We start from the raw sequence: 22,505 nt of genomic DNA, 5'->3' as shown, positions 1-22,505 counted from the left end.
AGCCACAGACACATCCTTATCAACTCAGCTGCTGGAATAAGTGAATCACTATGGGTGCTTCTGTGAATTGGAGCCATCCACTTCATAGGACGGCTCTGATTGGTTAGATGTGAGTAAACAAACATTCAAAGCCTTGCAGTGTCAGCGGGCTTTGAATGAACAGCGGAGAAACAGCAATCACCCGCGAGATAATGGGCACTCATCGCGTTACCTCAGGGGGGTGGGGCAGCGAGATGTTACACCTAACAGGTACCACTGACCCATGTATAAGCTGAACCCCAGTTTTTTAGCACATTTTTTGTGCTGAAAAACTCGGCTTATACACAAGAATATACAGTATGTCTTTTATCTCAGACACATGAACTTCTTAACCTGATAATTTTTGAGCTATTAAAAATGAACAGATGTCAAAAAATTACATTTATATCCCCCAAAATACCCACTGTTCACCAGAACATAGTAGCGTGCCTAAATAAAGAATACAGAAATGTTGGGAATCTCCCTGAAACAAAAAGATAAGTGATTTTCCTTCAGAGGACAGGGCCTCAATATTTTGAATGGCTAGGTTGAGTAGACTCCAGCAGAAGAAATGGCAGCCTCCTCATTACAAAGCTAACTCATGTCATCAAGAAGTGGAAGTGGAGAAACAAAAATTTGGTCTGAAATTAGACCTAATAAACTGAAAACAAAATAAAGTCAGAATCATGAAGGGGGAGTCAAGATTCCTGAGTATGCACTGTTGGATCAGAAAATGTTAATCCCAATTGTCAACTATTGACCAATGTCACTATTGTGTGATCACATGTAGAGTTACACTGGTGCAAAGAAGGTAATACTTACTTCAGATATGGTAGTAAAGTGATATGCACATGGCTGATTATTATGTGACCCACTGGCTCAGAATCACATGCCTGAGTCTATTTCTATACCAGCAATGATGTACTGAACATGACATCAGGAACTTTGGTTTCAAAGAGTAGCAGCCACATCTTTTTTTTCCTATTCTTTTTTTTTTTTTACTCATTTTGTTAGGGGCTCATACTACTCTTATCACAATCCATAGATGCATCATATCTTCCACTGTCCAAAGTCTCCCTTCACCCACTTTTCTGTTGTCCATCCCCTAGGGAGGAGGATATATGTAGACCCTTGCAATTGGTTCCCCCTTTCCACCCCACTCTCCCTGCACCCTCTTGGTATCGCCACTCTCACCACTGATCCCAAAGGGATCATCTACCCTGGATTTCCTGTGTTTCCTGTTCCTATCTGTACCAGTGTACATCCTCCGGTCCAGCCAGATTTGTAAGGTAGAATTGGGATCATGATAGTTTGGGTTTGGGGGGAGCATTTACGAACTAGAGGAAATTTGTATGTTTTATCGCTGTTACATTGCACCCTGATTGGCTCGTCTCGTCCCCGTGACCCCTCCGTAAGGGCAGGTCCAATGACCTATAGCTGGGCCCTGGGTCTCCACCCCACACTCCACCTCACTCACAATGATGATTTATGTTCTGATGATGCCTGATACCAGATCCCTTCAACACCTCGTGATCACACAGGTTGGTGTGCTTCTTCCAAGTGGGATTTGGTGCTTCTGAATTAGATGGCCGCTTGTCTACTCCCAAGCCTTTAAGACCCCAGATGCTATATCTTTTGATAGCTGGGTGTCATCAGCCTTCCTTGCTACAGCCACATCTTTTATAAGGATCATGAAAAGTAATATTTTCTTTCAGGAAAAACCAAACTCAAATGTGTCCTGGTTTCAGAACAGGCTGGCAGTGGTGTTATTGATGACTTAAAGCAAGTTGCACTTTTTCTAGTTAAGACTGCGATGGACAATTTCATCACCTCAATATATATTGGTTTCTTATGGAGTGATTCACCTCCAGAATTCCCTTGCCTGGTACCCTTAACAAATATAAGTATTTTGAGTTCCTCCAGAAAGTAGCCTCTACAATTCAAGTAGAAACTATCTTGAAACAATACTAATGGGATCACAGAATGGCACAATTCCTTAAAAATAAGTTGATACATTTTTATTATATATACAAAATACCACATGATAACTAAATGCCCTTAAACATTTATTCATTTGAAAGAATATATCATCAATAAAAAAGTGATACAGGATTGTTAATATAATCTTAAAAATTTAAGAAAACAGTATATAAAACATTTCCATATTCCTATATATTAATGAGGTTGTAAAATATTATTGTATATAATTAAAGTAATGATCCATAAAATTTGTGCTGCATATATAGAAGTCAGCAGATCATAAAATTGAGTGGAAATTAACATATTACAGTACTAAAGAGTGATATAGCATTGTCATAATTCCTAATGCTTTTCTGCAATATGTGTTTTTCACAAGTACAGTGAAGTTTTCAGATTCACAGTCTGTTGCTACATTCCTTACATTCATAAGTCTTCCCTCCACTTTGAATTATTATATGTTTAATGAGGTGTGAGTAGTGAATTAATTAGTTCCTAAGTTCGTTACTAAAATAGTTTCCACTATGAATTCGCATATGTTGATTGAGTTTTGAAGAATGATAAAGGCTTTTCCACATTCCTTACATTCATAAGGCCTGTTTCCACTGTGGATTCGCATATATGCTTTGAGGTGCATAGATGTATTAAAAGCTCTCTCGCATTCCTTACATTCCTAAGGCCTGGCTCCACTGTGAATTCTCATATGTTGAGTGAAGCTAGAAGATCCAGTAAAAGTTTTCTCACATTCTTTACATTTATAAGGCCTTTCTCCAGTGTGACTTCTCATATATCTAGTATGATCTTAGACTCTAAGAAGAGCTTTGCCACATTCCTCAGTCAAATGACTTCCTTCTGTGAATTCTCAAATGTTGAATGAGACATGTATCTTGAGTAAAAGCCTTCCCACAGTGCTTACATTCATTAGACTTAGCTCCCTTGGTCATTCTAATATCATCCATGAGTGTTGACGGATCTCCATGGATTTTTCTAGATTCTGTATTGTCACCTTTGTTTTCTTTTAGAAATTCTATTGTAGTGTACATATTGTTTTTTCGACATTTGTTAAAATGGTCAGCATTGAATTGAGTGTAAAATTGCTTGTTGTGCTGTAGTGAAGGTAAACGCTTGAATGATTTTTCATATAAAAGATATTCCAAAAAAAAAAAAAAGACATTCCATGGGATATAAGTGTCCTAATCTTTTTAATGCAGTTAAGAATTGCAATTTGACTGGAGAGCTCAGGAATAGTATTTACTTCATATCTTCCAGAGGACATCAAGAACAAATACTTTCTACTAAAACCAATCAGATAAAAATAAGGTTTTTACCATTTTATCATTCCCAAAGATAGTAAACATACACAGATTACTTCAATTATCTAACAAATCATAAATTTAAATATGTGATAGAAACATAACTGTCAGTGAGTTAATAAAATATGGAAGAATTATATAAGTGGGTATATGAGAAATATATTTATAATATTTAATAGATAATTCACAGCGATTAAAACTATATAGTGGTAGACGTGTTTGTCTATATTATTAAAGGTAGATACACACATATATATCTATGTGCAAAAATTTTTTTAAATCTATTCAAGTAAATATTGACACTTTAAATTGGGTCACATTTCTTCAGTCATAATTGGGGTAATTGAATTAATATATGAATTAATATATGTAACAATATTTGTAATATACTTATATTTTATATTCAAATAGATATATGGATAGAGATATAAGCTTTGATTTAGTCATTGTACTCATTGTGACTCTATAAGGTAGAATAGAAATATTTTTATAAGAACCATATTGTAGGCCGTGAAGATGATGTTACTGATTAGAGCAGCCAGTCCACAGAGAGGACAACATGGCTGGCCCCACTATGAGACATGATACTCCTCAGTGACTAAGGGCGCTACAAGGGACAGCACCGGAGACACAGTGTGCGAACTGCACCTGACCTGATCCCACCTCACTGAGGCAAAGCACTGGGGGAGTGCAGTGGAACAGCAAGGGAATGGAGCGGGAAGATCCCCAGGGAATGCTAAAAGTGGACTTTAGGGCCAGGGCGTGGTGCCCCAACAGACTGGACTGGAAAACACTCCTAAAGGCCAACAAACGATCCTTGAACTAACTACAAGCTTTTCTTTCTTGATGTGTTTTCTTTTGTTCTTTGTCAGTGGTTTGTTGTATGTTGTCTGGTTGTATACTGTTGCTTTGTGTTCCTCTGTCTTGTTTTCGTGCATGTTGTTATCTCCACAGGTCTGTCTAAATAAGACAGGCTGGATTAACTACCTGGAGGAAAAACAACGGGACCGACAGTTCCGGGGGGACTTAAGATAGGGGGAGGTAGGGGTAAGGAAGTGGTGTTAACAAACCCAGGGACAAGGGAACAACATGGGACCCAAATTGGTGGTGAGGGGGGCAGTGGCAGGACTGGTAGGGAATGATCAAGGGTAAGGTTACATAAAGAAGAGGTATAACTGTAACCCAGATGGGGATGAAGCATGATAGTGGGGCAGGAGGAAAGTCAAGGGAAACAGAGGAAAGAGCTAGGAGGCAAAGGGCATTTATAGAGGTCTAGACAAAGACATATACAGGCAAATATATATATGAGGATGGGGAAATTGATCTATGTGTCTATATTTATAGGTTTAGTATTAAGGTGGCGGAAGGACCTTGGGCCTCTAATCAAGCACTCCTTCAATGCATGAATACTTTCTTTTATTAAATTGGCACTCTATGATGCTGACCCTCCCGACACAACTGCTGAAGCCAAAATGGGTGAACAACTAATGTGGTGAAGAAAGTTGATGGTGCCCGGTTATCAAAAGATAGTGTCTGGGGCCTTAAAGGCTTGAAGAAAAGAAGCTTCCATCTAGCTTAGAAGCAACAAAGCCCACATGGAAGAAAACTCCAGCCTGTGTGATCACATGGTCCCAAAGGGATCATTTATCAGGCATCAAAGAACAAAAAATCATATCATTGGGTGTACACCTCCATGATAATGATCGCTGAGGATAAACGGGTGCATAAGCAAATGTGGCAAAGAAAGCTGATGGTGCCCGGTTATCAAAAGAGAGATAGTGTCTGGGGTCTTAAAGGCTTGAAGGTGAACAAGCGGCCATCTAGCTCAGAAGCAACAAAACCCACATGGAAGAAGCACACCAGCCTGTGCGATCACGAGGTGCCAAAGGGATCAGGCATAAGGCATCATCAAAAGAAAAAAAAAAAACAGTGAATGAAGAGGGAAGTGCAGAGTGGAAACCCAATGCCCATTTGTCGGCCACTGGAGATCCCCTTACAGAGGGGTCTAGGGGAAGAGATGAGTCAGTCGGTGCGATGTAGCACCGATGAAGAATACAGCTTTCCCCCAGATCCTGGATGCTTTCTTCCCCCCCTCCCCCCAACTACCATGATCTGAATTCTACCTTACAAGACTGGATAGAGCAGAGGTTGTACACTGGTGCATATAGGAGCTGGAGGCACAGGAAATCCAGGGTGTATGATACCTTCAGAAGCAGGGGTGTGGGGTGATACTGGGAGAGTGGAGGGTGAGTGGGTTGGAAAGGGGGAACTGATTACAAGGATCCACCTGTGACCTCCCCCCTGGGGGACGGACAACAGAGAAGAGGGTGAAGGCAGATGCCGGATAGGGCAAGATATGACAAAATAATAATCTATAAATTATCAAGGGCCCATGATGGAGCGGGGAGCAGGGAGGGAGGGGAAAAATAGAGTACCTGATGCAAAGGGCTTAAGTGGAGAGCAAATGCTTTGAAAATGATTAGGGCACAGAATGTACAGATGTGCTTTTTAAAATTGATGTATGTGTATGTATGGATTGTGATAAGAGTTGTATGAGCCCCTAATAAAAGGTTTTTAAAAAAAGAACTATATTGTATTTCTCATAATATGTAGCCGATGTATTAGAACCACTCAAATGGCACTCAAATGCTTAATATAATGCACCACAAGCTGTATGTTTCTGTGAATATATATATATACATACACACACAGACGTATATTTACATTTATAATATAAGATGGGCATGAAACGTTTGCTGGAAAAATTCTCATTTTTACATGGGCTTTGTTTTTTTTATGTACCAACTATGTGTTAGAATTCACTTTGAGTGGATTATGACCCAGTTCAACACTTTAGGTCCATGTAAAAATTTACCTGATGTTTTCTGAGACTGTAACTTTTTATTTATTTTTTTAGCTATTGGTGTCTAAAATTTTTTTTTTTACAATTCTATATAAATGCTTTATAATCAAATCTAAAGCGAACAGGAAGATATTTCATTTACTGGAAAAGAATAAAATTACCCTGATTCACTGAATAAAATTACTGTGTAGTTTCTAGACTGGTTGTTATATAGTTCATTGATTTTCTTAAATTTACATGTTACTAATATATGCACAAGGCTTTCAAAAAGAAACATCATGGAGTCAGCATGCCCATTCCTCCCTCCCCGCATGCTGCCTAGAAGCAGTCACTTTTATCCAGCTGTTTGAGGTTTTTCTGATTTCATCTCCAAAATTACAGACATTCTTCTGCCTCTATTTCTTGATTAGTCAAAGTCAAATTGTTTACTAATGCTTAGTATGAAAAATTAGGTTTGAGTTCATTTTTCAGCTAATCTTCCCTACTCATTCAAAAAGCAATGCTGTTGAGCACTTGAAATGGGCTAATATGCTGAGAAAGTAAATTTAAGTTAATTTAAATTATATTAATCAGTTTTAATGTTGGCATATTTATTGAACTACACAGTGTCATCCTTTTTCTTTTGAAATTGCCATTTAACATTGTTAGGGTACAGAGAAAACTTAAGGCCTGCTCCCATATCATCTCAATGAAAATAGTGTTAACTCTCAGTGCCTTTAGTCTATTACGACTAATAAAGACTGCCCCCGTGGGTTTCCAAGACTATACAACTCTTCATTAGAAAGCTCTACCTTTCTTTTTTTCTTAATTTAAATCATTTTATTGGGTGCTCATACAACTCTTAACACAATCCATATATATGTACATTGTGTCAAGCACATTTGTTGTCATCATCATTCTCAAAACATTTGCTTTCCACTTGAGCCCTTGGTATCAGCTCATTTTTCCCCTCCTTCCGTGTTCTCTCCTCCCTCATGAACTCTTGATAGTTTATAAATTATTATTTTATCATTTCTTACACTGCCCGTCTTCCTTCACCCACTAGTAGTTGATGATTTCTAACTGCTGACCTTGTAGCCACTATGCCACCAGGGCTCCTTTGTGTTTACTAGTATTCTCTATTTTATCTGTAGGTTCTACTATCCATTGCAACGGCTACCCAGAATTCAAAGACAAAAATCCCAATGAAGGGGTTTACTGAGGAAGTTAAGAGGTTGTAATGCAAATGAGAACATACTGAAGTACTTTCAGGGCTGCTAATAGATGCCAAAAGGACATACCACTCTGCTGTAAGCCTCAATCAAAGGCGTTAAGCTCAAGATCTGTGGATCAGCACACCCAGATACCTGAATTACATGCCCCCAAGTACCCCATTGCAGTGTGAGTCCAAGGCACTTGGTTTTAATTGCTCTGGGGGCTACTAAATCATTGTTTCATGCTCTGTCTCTTGGCTCTGCTGCTGCTCTGATGCGGTAGCTGTCTTATGAATCTGGGCAGTTCACTGTCAGAGATCTTGGGCCCAGAGAATGTTCTCCACTCTTGGTTTTTGCTGGAATTGAGATGTCCCTCCTGCTTCTCGGATAGCTCATTTTAGATGCAGCGGAATGGCATTCCAGGAAGTCATGTGGACAATCACTCACTTGTGAATCCTATCACTTCCTTGGATCCACGTGATTCTGTAACCATCACCCTGAGATCTTCCTGTATCTCACTTCACCTTTCTACATCGGTCTTTGACAGTATGAGTCTGAAGAGGGCTCTCATTAGCATTGAACCAGGGCAGCTCTAGCCTGTCCTACAGGGTCACTATGGGCTGGCATCGACTTGATGGCAGTGAGTGAGAGTTCCTGTTAGATGTCATGGAGTTGGTTCCGATCAGGTCAGCGAGGTCGCGCTTTTTATCTTTCAGGATTCCGATCACTATCGTCCACAGGATCCTTCTGCACCATGGAAAAGCATGCTTAAGAACCGGGGTACGCACTCCGGGCTCTACACGGCAGAATGACACACCAAAGCTCCAGGACCGTCGTGTGGCTCGCGGCGGCGGCTCGGGCTCCTTCCCTCCCCCACCTTGGAGAGTGGCTGCGGTGACTCGGAACCACAAAGCCGGGCGCGTCCGGGAGACGCCGCAGCTCCTGGCTGCACCTGGGGCTCTGAGTGGCGCCCCTCAGAAAATTCACCGCGGCGGCCGCCCGCTCCGCCTCCCCCCTCCCTTCCCTTCCCCTCCTCCGAGGGTAACTTTTTAATAGAGTATAAGGCCTTAGGTTTCTCCCTTGGAACACGTGGTTTAGGACTCCCGACCTTGTGACTAGCAGGCAATATTCAAAAAGCAATTGGCAATTAAAATAATCTTTGAAGTTTTCCATAGCAGTAACATGCACAGTTTATAAGTAGAAGATCAAGTTAAAAACTATGGGGCACAGCGCAGATGTAACACTAAAGATGAAAAGGGGACATTTTTCTTTTTCCTTTACCACTACACCAGGTGAATAGGTGCTGGCTACTAAGTCATAGTGTTGTTGAAATGAACAAAGTTGATTGCCAACTTATGATGAGGTAATCTAGGTTCAAAAAGTTTAGCATTCTCCAAAAACATTTTATGTAGCACTCCACTCTAATTCTTTGTCAGTATAATTTCAAATGGACAAAAGAGCAGTGGTTGAATATGTGTAGAGCGTGTGTTGATTATCTACAGATAGTTATTTTTACATCATATATAACAACTGATCTTTACTTATTTATAATATATTATACATAACAACATAGCTCTACATGTACATGTAAAGATATGGTATTATAAATGGTAAGACAATATTGGCTCAGAGTGGCTTATCTGTAAGTATTTAAAAAGGAGCTCACCAAAGCATTTATTCCTTAGAGTCACTGGCAGGTTCTGAATTGCTACATTTGTTATTAGCTGAGTGCTTAATCATCAATCATCTACACTTACACTACATGTATTAAAATTACAAAATACTAGCTTCGGTCTCTTTCCGAACATATAACATCCTTCCAACTCAATTCTGGAGCATTGCTCTCTCTCAAGTAAATTAGACTCACTTCAAAAGTGGGTTCATGTATTCTTGCTTTTATACTTCCATGAAAGTTACAGATTCTTTGTAATATGGAGGCACCTGTATAATTTTTCAAGAATCTTATTACATGTTCATTGTGTAGTTTTTCTTAATCATTAACATTTGAGAAGCAGAACCAATTATGTATATTGAAGTTCACAGTATGAAACAAAAATGAACAGCATTATACACAGACAAGAAGTAGCTATGAGAGAAGAAATACTTTGTCATGTAAATATTTATTGATGTTTTGGCCATGTTCAAAGAGAAATTGGCAATTGAAGATTAAGAACAGTAGCATATATATATATATATAGTTTATAATTAGATAAAATTTAAAAGCTATGGTGCAAAAGGCAGGTGTTACAGTAAAGATGAATGAGGTTTCCTTTTCCTTCATGAACACAGGTGCTGTAGTAATGTCAAAAAGCATTCAAAACACAAGGGCAGGCATTTGTGCAGAATGTTCTTGGGCAATTGAGACTTTTTCTTACAGATTTTTCAAGTAAACTTTCTTCCATGAAAATTTGGCCAACGCTTTCGTGACAGTGATCCTGAATGAATTTTCTGCCCTCTCCCCTGGCATTTCTCTTATTGCTCTAAGCGAACAAAATAGGTCTTACAACATACTGCTCCTGACAGGAAAAAGAAGTCCTATTAACATTTCACTGAAGTGGTTTCAATACTTTGATTTTTCAAGATTTCAAAAAATATGCAGGTGTGAATAATTTGAAAAATCAATGACCTTTTCCCTTTCAAATGTTTAATAAACACACTAATACTTTGTTGTGCTGATAACTGGAACACCAAAAATTTTGTATTGACACCCTGGTCTGGGGGTGAAAAATGAGGCTTTGTATGTTTTTAGCAACATGGTGCTCTTCTTATGTCACTGTATCAGATAATACTCCATTATGATTCATCTGTATGTCAGTGGCTTATATTCCAGGAGTGGAACACTTCTTCCTACTACTAATCTGCTCAGTTTGGAAGTTCTGCAGATACCAGTTTACCATGGGTAGTACTGCTAGTAATTGAAATACTTGTGTAGCTTCCATAATAAAATCATGGAAGTTTAATATTGTGCAAAACTGACAGAGTAGTGGCAGACTGTAGAGATGTGTGATCATGGGAAACTTTGGATATAATCAGAACTGAGATAAAATTTACTGTCATATTTAACCAGGGATCCCTTATCCCAGTGACTGAGGCAACAATCACTTATATTTGGTAAATAATGCATTAATTTGAAATAAGCTATTCATACCTACTATTGCTAAGTTCTTGAAGGTCTCCACCATCACTTCTCTGTAGAGTTGCTTCTGAGAAACATCCAGCAATGCCCATTCTTCTGCGGTAAAATCCATGGCCACATCCTCAACAGTCACAGAGTCCTAACATAGCCCACACAATCAGCTTCATCAGTGGACTAAGCATTCAAATATTTGTGAAAAGAAAGATGCGGCTTAAAGTTCTGATCAACTTTCATTTCATAAGGATTTAGCAAATGGTTGTGTGTTCCATAAAGTATACCTTTGGGTTTAGTCATTATTCTCTAATTTGAATGATCTACATTCACTTCTCCAAAGATTTCAAATTATCTTATAGACTCATCATTATGAACACCATTCATAATTTTTGTGCAAAATTTCCATTACATTTAAGCCCCTTTTCTACTAACTTTGTGACACTTCCACCAGTTAATTACATAGCAAACATCACTTCCAATGTGGACTGTCCAATGCCAGTCTATGTCCTTTTGTAATAGTTTATGATACAAACTCTACTATAAACACCATCATCTACATTATAATTTTTCTGTGTGTGGGTGTGGAGCAACACCTTCCATAGCAAATATATATATTTATGAACAAGTGAATTTTGTATTAACAATTAAATACTGAAACTGGAAACTTGTTTATTTTTTTTAGGCATCTTAACCATTTGAGGAGCTGTCATATCCTCAAGAAATGGAGGAGCTGACGCTTCCCTTTCTCTTGTGTCATCTCTTCCGAGATAAAAAAGAAAAGGTATAACGATGGTTATGCCAAGAAAGCCTTTGTCCCCATGCACAGTATTGGCTGCATGAACTGTGCCTGCTGTGAGCCCAGAGACAAGGCCATTAAGAAGTTTGTAATAGGAAACAGTGGAGACCACAGCCTTCAGAGACATTTCCATAGCCAGTGCCTTAGCACATGTGCTTCCTAACTGTATGTGATGTCACATTATTGTGTGAGTTGTGCTATTCACAGCAAGGTTGTCAGGATCCAGTTACGTGAAGCCCAGAAGGTCCAAACCTTCCCATCCTGTTTTAGACCTACAGGTACTGTCCCACAACCATCTCTAAAGCCTAAGCAAAGATTAGAAGCTGAAAGAAAACAAACCAGAAAAAAATGGAAATTGTTCTTTAAAATCAAAAGAAAGGAACAAGTTGCATAAAAAATTCAAATGTACTGTGCAGTATTATTGATAAATGTTTCAATAATTGACTGAAAATTAATATGGTTAAACAAGCACATTTAAATTTGGAAATTGTCTGTGCTCCCAAATTGGAAAACAAGTACTTGTCCGCAGACTGGTGGATATGCATATTAATGTGAATTATACAAAAGAGACATTGAAATTGACCTTCAAATTTTCAACTATTATTATGACCCAAATATAAAATGATATTGAAAATAACTCTAAAACACCTTTAATTCTAGATCAATGGTACTGCCAGGAAAGAACCCAAAATGGATTGAGAAGAACTTCTGGAATGTGAACTTCTGATATTTGTGGTGTTATCAGATGGTAAGATCATAAGATAATACCATAAATATGCTGGTCTGTCTTTTGGTACTTATAAGAATCCTTAATGTGAAAAATAGTGGAAGCTATTCAAACAGAACAATAGGGTGTTGTTGGGTAATTTAAAAATTAGTAAATATACTGTACACATTGACTTTTTTTAAATCTGAAAAACCACATAATAATGCAGTTTCAAGGTGGAAGAAAATCAAATTAATAACTTGTGACAAACAGATATTTCTAGATGAAAGTGAATAGAATGTAAAGAAATTACTAATGAAGATCCAAGACTATAGATGAGTACTGATTCAAAAATGGAACAAAGAAAATAAAATCCTCACAACTGATCCAATAAGCAGCATCCTAATAGTTTGAGCATAATTTTAAATCAAGATTTGTATTTTATGTAAAAGGGACTCAGGGAAAAAGCTACTGTATACAAACATTCCTGGGGTGAGGTCCAGGTAGTATGGCAGGGGAAAGACCAAACCTAGGGATACATATGGAAGCCAACTAAATAGAGGGCAAAAAGAAAAAAGAGACATGGGTAGCAGGAGAACAGGGCACTAACCCACCCAAGGGGAGAGTATTGTTTATATCTACACAGGGAAAGAGGGACCAGACTTCAACTCGGTTCTCCATTATGTGAACACAACATAATGGCATGAAACTGGGAACCAAGAGAGGTTAGAGGGGCCGGCTCCAATCCCAACTACATGGACAGTCTCCCCTCCCCGAGAAGAATTTACTTTAGAGGACCGCACTGAAGCTACAGTTCAGGGAGAGAGGCATGTCTGATTGGAGCACAAAAAGAGCAAATGAAGGGTGAGGAAGAGAGAGTGGAGCCCATGCTGGCCCACCAAGCCCTGAGGATGATATTCCAGCTCAGAGCAGCCAATGCGCAGAGAGGACCATAGGGCCGGCCCCACTAAAAGGCATGACATCCCTTACTGATCCACAGCACTATGGGGGACAACACTGGAGACAGTGTGAGAATTGTGCCCAATCTGACCCCAACACACCGAGGCAAAACACTGAAGGCATGCAACAGAACAGCAAAGGGAGCAGAGCAATGCAGTCCCAAAGGAATATCAAAAATAGACTTTGGGGCCAGGGAGTGGCACCCCATTAGACTCCACCAGAAAATATTCCTAAAGGTCAACAAACAGACTTTGAACTATTTACAGCAGTAGTTCTCAATCTTTCTAATGCCACACCCCGCTAATACAGTTTCTCATGTTGTGGTGACCCCCCAACCATAAATTATTTTTGTTGCTACTTCATAACTGTAACTTTGCTATTGTTATGAATTGAGCAACCCCTGGGAAAGGGTACCTCACCTCCCAAAGGGGTCACAACACACAAGTTCAGAACTGATTTATAGGTTTTTCTTTTTGTTGTTTTGTTTCTTTTGTTGCTTTGTTTTGCTCTGTTGTTTTTTTTTTGGGGGGGGGGTGCATATTATCTTCTCTGCAGGTCTATCTAGATAAGATAGGCAGGACAAACAATCTGGAGGTAAAAACTACGGGACTGAGAATTCCAGGGGTAAATGGAAGAGGGGAAGGTGGGGGAAAGGAAGTGGGTGTTAAGAAAGCCAGGGGCAATGGAACAACAAGTGATCCAAAATCAATGGTGAGTAGTGGGTGGGAGGCCAGGTAGGGTTTGATCAAGGGCAATATAACTAAGAGGAATTACTGAAACCCAAATGAAGGCTGAGAATGAGAGTAGGACAAGAGGAAAGGAAAAGGAAATAGATGAAAGAACTAGGAGGCAAAGGGTATTTGTAGAGGTCTAAGTACAGGCATGTACATATGTAAATACATTTATATATGATGATGTACACATATAGGTTTAGTATTAAGGTAGCAGATGGACATTGGGCCTCTACTCAAATACTCCCTCAATGCCAGAACACTTTGTACTATTAAACTGGCATTCCATAATACTCACCTTCCTGATAGAATCAGTGAAGAAAAAGCGGGTGCATAGCAAATGTGGTAATGAAAGCTGAAGATGCCCGGCTATCAAAAGATACAGCATCTGGGGTCTTAAAGACTTGAAGATAAACAAGCTGCCATCTATCTCAGAAGCAATAAAGACCAAATGGAGGAAGCACATCAGCCTTTGTGATCATGAGGTGTCAATGGGATCAGGTATCAGGCATCAAAGAACAAAAAATCTTATTGTGAATGAGGGGGAGCTTGGAGTTGAGACCTAAGACCCGTCTATAGGCAACTGGACATCCCCTTACAGAAGGGTTGTGGGGATGTAACCAGCCAGTCAGTGTGCAGTATACCAATGAAGAAACATACAACTTTCCTCTAGCTCTTTATTCTTCCTCTCCCCTACTACCATGATGATCCCAGTTCTGCCTTAAAAATCCGGCTAGACCAGAGGATGTACACTGGTACAGATAAGAACTGGAAACGGAATCCAGGAGAGATAAACCCCTCAGGATGAATAATGAGAGTAGCAATATCAGGAGGGTAAGGTGGGGAAGAAAGGGGGAACCAATCACAAGGATCTACATATAACTCCCTCCCTGGTGCATGGGACAGTATAAGACATGAAAAATAATAATTTATAAATTATCAAGGGCTCATGGGGATGGGGGGAGGGACAAAAAATGAGCTGATACCAAGGGCTCAAGTGGAAAGAAAATGTTTTGTGAATGATGATGGTGACAAATGTAAAATGTGCTTGACACAATGGAGGTATCTATGGATTGTGATGAGTTGTATGAGGCCCCAATAAAATGATTTAAAAAAAAAGATTTTTATTTTATTTGGATCCATAATCCTTGGCAACACTGTCAAGAAACCAAAACACATAATTTATTGGAGAAATTACTGGAAAGGACCCACTTAAAGTGTTGAAATCAACAATGCCACTTTGGGTCTGAGGGGTGCTTGGCTCAAGCCAGACCATGGTATATTCATTACAACATATCCATTTTTTTAAAAAATGGACAATGAGTAAAACTATACATTAATTTCTTTTAGTTTTGTGTTATTTGTGCAGAATATTGAATACACCACAGACAGGAAGAAGTATAAACAAATCTATCTTGGAAGGAGCACTAATGAAACATTTGGCTGCTAACTTCTCAGTCAGTAGTTCGAAACTTCCAGGCACATCACTGCAGAAAAATAAGGCTTTCGATTCCAACACATAGTTCCAGTGTAAGAAACTACAGGGACAGCTCTACCCTCCCCTTTTTGGTTGTTATGAGTTGTTGTCCTCTCTATCGCAGTGAGTTTGTATTTTTTGTTTTTTGTCTCTGAAGAAGTACAGGAAAAATGTTATTAAAAAGCAAAGATGTTAGGCATCATTCCCTTACATAGGACATATCACAGGAATGGAATAGTCCAGAGAAAAGGACATGATTGGTTTTTGACAAAAAATAAAACCACCTTCAATGGCCATATTTTAACAATAGGGTGTATTTTAACAACACGGGGGCTAATTATGTCAGGCATTGTGGAGATAGTGAAAGACTAGGCAGGATTTCCTTCTGCTGTGCAAAGGATCATTGTGAGTGAGGAGTGGTTCACCATCAATAAAAAATAATTCCCACATATTGACCAACTGGATACATTGTCATCAGATTCATTCTTTTAATGAAGCCATGAAAGGATTAAATTTCTAATCCGTGAAAGAGCTCAATCTTCCATTTTAGAAATCTATACAAAATGTTTCACTGCACGAAGGGAATAAAGAAAACTGTAGGGTTGGAGAAATGGTGACACTGGACAACCTGATAATCCATGTCCTCTGGTAGAACTTTCTATCCAGACTCTACTCAGAAAGTTCTGTTGCCCGTCCCAATGAACCAAGTCTCAAACTGGGATGTGGACACCTTACATAACCAACTCTAAGTCACATAAGGAAGATCATCACTAATCCAGTGCATCATACCATATATACATTTCATAGCAATAGCTATCATGAAGCTTTATAAAGCCCAGTCTTCGTTCCCCTCCCCTGTCATGCTCTTACATTATAGTCAACCCTCAGGTAATGGACATAGTATTCTCAAGAAGTCTTATCTAACCTTTATGTGTATAATAAAATATACCAGGGCTCTTTAATACTCACCATTTTGTAGCTCAAGCGTCCTGTAGTCAAATTATTGTATTCTCTAAATACAAGAAGCAGGAGTCTAGGGAGTTTGGAGTTGGCTGAATGAATTTAGTTCACAGACCAGCCAAATGCTGAAATCTTTTCTTCTAGTGCGTAAATGTGAAAGATCGTATTCCCAGATTTTTAGCTCCCTCAACTGGACAGTCTCTTTCTCTGGCAAGTCTGTGATCTGAAACATAGTAGTAGATAATATTGAGTAAGGCATGTCAGTTTCTTGTCCTGCACTTCTTACCCTAAGTGGTGCCTCTTGGCCTCCAACCATGTTCCAATCTGAGTGTGTTTGCATTAAATACAGGACCCACTCTAAATTTAGGGCGCATACTTCTTCAGCTCCCCTTAGTTGATATTCATGTGAGACCAGGTATTTATTCATCTTAGAGAATGAATGAATTCCAGGTCTTCCCAAAATGAAAACTCAATCTGAAGTACTGTATAGACTTGGGAGTTAAATGTTTAGGTTGATGGTTGATCTTTATTGTTAAAGGTTGACCTAGAGCATTAAATCACACAGATACATTTCATATCACCTTAGGTGATTTTTCAGGCACAACATATGATTTCAGTCCAAGTCAATGAACTAATTGTGTCAATTGTTTTTGTGCCATAAAAACACTAGTATTGTACTTAAAAAATAATTTAGAAAAGTATGACATGTGATTGATGGTTTTGTTGCTGTTATTTCCTGCACACAATTTCCAGTAACAGTTTTTAAAACCATTTTATTGGGGGGGGGGTCATACCACTCTTATCACAATCTATACATCCATCCATTATGTCAGGCACATTTGTATATTTGTTGCCATCATCATTCTCAAAACATTTGCTTTCTACTTAAGCCCTTGGCATCAGCTCTTCATTTTTCTCCTCCCTCCCTGCTCTCCCTTCCCTCATGAACCCTTGATAATTTATAAATTATTATTTTGTCACATCTTACACTGTCATCTTCTTTCACTCACTTTTCTATTGTCCATCCCTCAGGGAAGAGTTTATATGTAGATCCTTGTAAGTGGTTCCCCATTTAGAATGATTTCTTTCCATTTACGTTTTACTTTATTTTTTTGACGCATTATCTGAAAGTAACACAAACAACCTAACCTGGGAAGATTTATAAAGAAAATTCCCCCAATATTTTAATGATCATTTAACTAAAAAAAGTAATTATTTATATGTATTTTAAGTAGTTGTCACACACTTGTTCATGTTTCTTTCTTTCCCACTACATCATCCAGCTAATTGCTATACTTTTATTTCTTGATATCAATGTAAATGTTTCTCTCATCGTGACATTCCAACACATTGAGTTTTTCATCAAAGTTTGTCCTGCTCCAAGCCCCTTGCATCCCATGGATACTGTACAATATCTACACTGTGTGAACAAATGCGCACGGTAGGGGGAGCCCATTTAGAAACCCATAGTAATAGAGTGTGATACCACAATAGAGTGTGGTAACCAGTGCAAGTTGTTTTAGAGGTGGACAACAAGAGATAAAAGGAAATAAGCAGGGAATACTAGAGGGGACTTGGTTAAGGCAGAGACAACCTTAACAAGAAAATAAGCCAAGAGGGAGGTATATTTTCTATTCTCTAAGGCTCTTGTGTTTAAGGATGTCCAATGTTAAAGCTTTTGTGAAAGACGGCACACTACAGACAAGGTGTAGGTGTAGGTAGATTGATGATGCTAAGAGTCAAGGTGAATGAGGTAAGACTCTTAAAAGTACCTGAGATGAGGGAAGGTAATGGATGGTGTAGTCACTCTGTTCCTGGCTGGGGAGGGGAATTGAAAAGCCCTAGACTGTAGGCACAAGGTGGTTAGCAGCACGGTGGAACTGCAGTCTGAGGTCTTGTGACTAGCTCTTAGAAGGTTTCTGCAAGCCTGGAGTTATGACCACTTTTAGACAGCAGTTGAAGCAACATCAATATAGTTGAGAGGAATTACTATGAGGTAGAAGAAGGGCAAGCATGATGGTGGGTAGGGAGGAAGGTAAAAGGAAACAGAGGAAAGATCTAGGAAGCAAAGCTATGGATAGTGGTGTAAGCATAGGTCTGTACATATGTAAATACATTAATTCTTAAGAATAGAGGTCTTGACCTACATACATATATTTATAAGGACATACAATGAGATAGTAGATGGACTTTGGGACTCTGCTCAAGCCCTCACTGAATGCAAGACCACTTTGTTCTAACAACCTGACATTCTGTGATGCTCACCATACCAGCATAATCACTGAAGACAAAATGGGTGCATAAGCAAGTGTTGTGAAGAAGGAGGGTAGTGCCTGGCTATCAAAAGAGATACCACCTGGGGTCTTAAGGGCTTGAAGTTTAAAAGTGGTCATCTAGTAGAGAACCAATGGGCCCACATGGAAGAAGCACACCATCCTGTGTGATCATGAGATAGGGTAATAGACTTCAGAAGACCACAAACAAGCAAAATAAAAACCACCATATTGTTGAGAATTAGAGGGGTTGTAGTAGAGACCCCAAATCCATCTGTAAACAATGGGACATTTCCTTACAGAAGGGTCACACTGAAGGGATGAAATAACCAGGGCACAGGATAGCACTGAAAAAACCCAAATATTATTCTGGTTCCTTGAGGCTTCCTCACACCCCACTATCATGACTCCAGTTCTGCCTTTCCCTGTAGGCTAGACTGGAGCCTGTGTGCCGGTACAGAAAAGAGATAAGAGTTCGTGACATATGGAATCCAGGAACAGGAATGGGGAGTATTGATACCAGTAGGGGAGAGAAAGGCAGGGATGGGAGGGGAATGAGGGGGAGCCAATCACAATGATGGACACATACCCACACACACATACCCCGGGGACAAAAACAGAAACCATGGGGGAAGCGAGAGAGCAGTCTGTGCAAGATATGAAAATAACAATAATTTAATATTTTTCAAGGGGTCACAGGAGTTGGGGGAGAGGAAGAGAGGGAAAAGGGGGAGCTGATAGCAAGGTATCAATGGAAAGTAAACGTTTAAAAACAAGTGATGGCAACATATATACAAATATTCTTGATACAATTGAAGTATGGATTGTTACAATAGCCCCCAATAAAATTATCTTTTAAAAAAAGTACATGAGATGGATTAATGAAAGAGATGACTTATCATCCATTCGGTCATCTTGGACTAGAGCATGGGTTTCAAGCTAAGTAATGTTGACAGATGGCAAACAACACAAACTGGGAGAGGGCTGATTGCCTTGGGTTCTAGGACATCGCATGCATAGTTTTGTTTTTTTAGGGAGAAGGGATAAGCTAGTGTCTGGGCTGGAGCTTGTGAATCATGCTTAACCAGGAATGTGGAGCGAAGAAAACAAAATGAGTGTGGTGGGGAGAGGCTATGCTTCGATAAAGGAGGGCAGCATTAGTCAGAATGGTTAGTTGGATATCGTTGACACCACCCTTTTGCAATCCTCCAAGTGTTCCTGAAGGCAGAGGGGTGTGAGGTTGTAGTTATAAGATAAAGGGTGAGGGTTAGGGCCCCTCTGAAACTGATCTGCAAGTCATGCTAATAGATAGATGCACAATTTGTTTTAGACCGTCTTGTGCCCAGTCACTATGCATTTCTGGAATCTCAGCATCAACATTCCTCTAGGTCTTAAGGACAGCCTTCCATGTCAGGGCTCTGAGACAAGGTGGTTTCAGTGAAAGGTGGGCTTCCAGGTCCCTCCTTGATTAATATTCTTAATCTAAGCTTGATTAAGTATTAACTTCTAGAAAGACTGCTAGCTTATGGAAAATTACAAAACAACTAAAAGGTGATAATAAGGTCAATAGATCAATAGATGCATTATACTGGATAAATCTTCCTAACAAGGCCTCTTTAGAGTGTTGAAAAGCAATGATGTTACTTTGAGGACTAGGTTTATCTGACCCAAACCATGGCATTGCCAATTACCGCATATGCATATAGAAGTTGGACATTGAATAAGGGAGAAATAAGAATCAATATGGTTAAATTGTAATGCATGGGCCTTCAGATAGACAATCAAATCTGTCTTGGCAGAAGTAAGGTCAGGGTCCTAGTTAGAGGTTAGGAGGTGAGAGTTCACATTAAATAATTTGGACATGTTGTCAAAAGTGACCAGTCCTTGGAGAAGGATATTTTGTTTGGTAAAGGGGCAGTGAAAAATAGGAATCCCTCAACTAAATGGATTGATACAGTGACTGAAGCAATAGGTTCATCCTAATTTGTTAGGATGCTGCAGGGGTTAGCAGTGTTTCATTCCCTTGTACACAGGGACTCAATCAGAACTATCAACAACAAGAGCCTCAGAAATTACTAATCAACACCCAAGGCATGCACAAAATGCTAAATAGTTATGTTTACAAAAGTTATTTCCATGGTATCAAATGCCCAAAAACTCAGGAGACATTCACTAGAATTTAAGCCCTAGTTAAAAAGAAGGAATGGGCCCTGCCCACTCACTGCCTTCTTCCCTCTGCCTTCCTTCCCCGCTGTGTGACGCCTCCTCGTACAGGCCGGAGCCCAGAGCCATGGCCTCGGGCGACACCCTCTACAACGCCATGGACGGCTCAGAGATGCTGGCCGAGATCATGGAGCTGCATGAGATCGAGGTGGAGACCATCCCGGTGGAGACCATCGAGACCATGGTGGTGGGCGAGGAGGACAAGGACGGGGGCGACCACAGTGGCGGGGGTGGCCATGGGCACGCCAGCTACCACCACCACCACCACCGCCGCCGCCCATGATCGCACTATGGCCGCAGGTCGCTAAGGTCACAGGTCACCGACGACCTGAGCCAGGTGCACCACCACCAGGAGGCGATCCTGGTGCAGACGTGTGAGTTGGTGGTGGGCGCAGAGGAAGGCTTCGAGGGCCAGATCCCAATCCCAGTTCCAGCGCCGGCCAGCATTGGCAACGAGGACGATGAGGACTACATCGAGCAGACCTGGTCACCGTGGAGGCGGCGGCAGCGACAGCTCTCGTCGGGCGGCGGGGCTGATGCGGGCAACAAGAAGTGGGAGAAGCAGGTGCAGATCATTCAAGATGCTGGAGGACCCGTTCTCCGTCACTCTATGGTAGTCAGATGAAAAAAGGTCTTGACCATGAGACTGGTTGGGGAGCAGATCATTGGGGAGAACTCCCCTCCTGACTACTCGGAGTACATGACGGGAAAGATGCTCCCGCCTGGAGGGATCCCTGGCATCTACCTCTTGGACCCCGAACAGCTGGCAGAATTTGCCAGAATGAAGCCAAGAAAAATTCAAGAAGCTGATTCTCCGAGAACAATAGCTTGCCCTCACAAAGGCTGCCCGAAGGTGCTCAGGGACAACTCAGCCAGGAGGAAGCACCTGCACACCCACGGCCCCGCGTCCACGTCTGTGCCGAGTATGGCAAGGCTTTTGTCAAGAGCTCAAAGCCAGACAATACCAATTGCTTCGTACTAGAGACAAACCTTTTCAGTGCACGTTGGAAGGCTGTGGGAAGCGTTTTTCCCTGGATTTCAGTTTGTGCACAGACGTGCAGATCCACACGGGAGACAGGTCCTAGGTGAACAAGAAGTTTGCTGAGTCGACTAACCTGAAATATCACATCTTAATACACGCCAAGGCCAAAAACAACCAGTGAGACACCATGAGAAGGAAGTTCCTTCTCAGCCCCAGAAGCCTCTTCCAGAAGTGACTGGAAGACAACGTGCCTCTCCTTTGTATGTTGTTTCTAGGAAAGAATTTTAAAAAGGAATCCTACACACCTAAGGGACATGTTTTGATAAAGTAGTAAAAATTAAAAAAATAAACCAAGGCTTATTAAGATGACATTGCTAAGATACTCTATCTTGCTATCTAATCATGTTTCAAAAACAAGGTGTTTTTGTAAAGTGTGGTCCCAGCAGGAGAACAATTCATGAACTTCGCATCAAAAGACAATTCTTTACATGACAGTGCTAAAAATGGGACTTCTTTTCACATTTTTAAAATATAGATCTCACCTGTTTTTCCCAAACTGGGGGTTAGTGACTATTTGTCTGTCAAGGGGAGTGTAAATCATGTAGTCTTCCAAAATGAGGAGTCAGCTGAAAGATCAGAGGGTTCAGCCAGTGCCTGGGATCAATGGTAGTTCAATGAGTTTTAGGTTGCTTGCAAGGGATATAATCAATTGAGTTGAAATAAAATTCCAGGAGAAACTTCTAGCATAATCAGACCATAGATTAAAGATTAATACAGAGTACTGTGATGGTATGAATAAATACTGCTTTACTATTTGGTAGTTTACGTTCAAGTAATTGAGTGTAAATATAACAATGGTTGTGAGACAACACTTACCACTACTTCAATACTTTCTTTTTTTTA

General features: G+C 40.1%; 1 pseudogene; it reads left to right on the top strand.

The window, feature by feature from the left end:
* The first annotated feature begins 20,687 nt into the window (after nucleotides 1-20,687).
* Nucleotides 20,688-21,783, top strand: LOC142427251 (transcriptional repressor protein YY1 pseudogene; annotated as a pseudogene).
* The last annotated feature ends 722 nt before the right edge of the window (nucleotides 21,784-22,505 follow it).

Source organism: Tenrec ecaudatus, chromosome 15, assembly GCF_050624435.1.
Source record: "Tenrec ecaudatus isolate mTenEca1 chromosome 15, mTenEca1.hap1, whole genome shotgun sequence".
Taxonomy (NCBI): Eukaryota; Metazoa; Chordata; class Mammalia; order Afrosoricida; family Tenrecidae; genus Tenrec; species Tenrec ecaudatus.
Note: the sequence above shows the minus strand (reverse complement) of the source record. Positions and strands in the feature narration are given on the sequence as shown.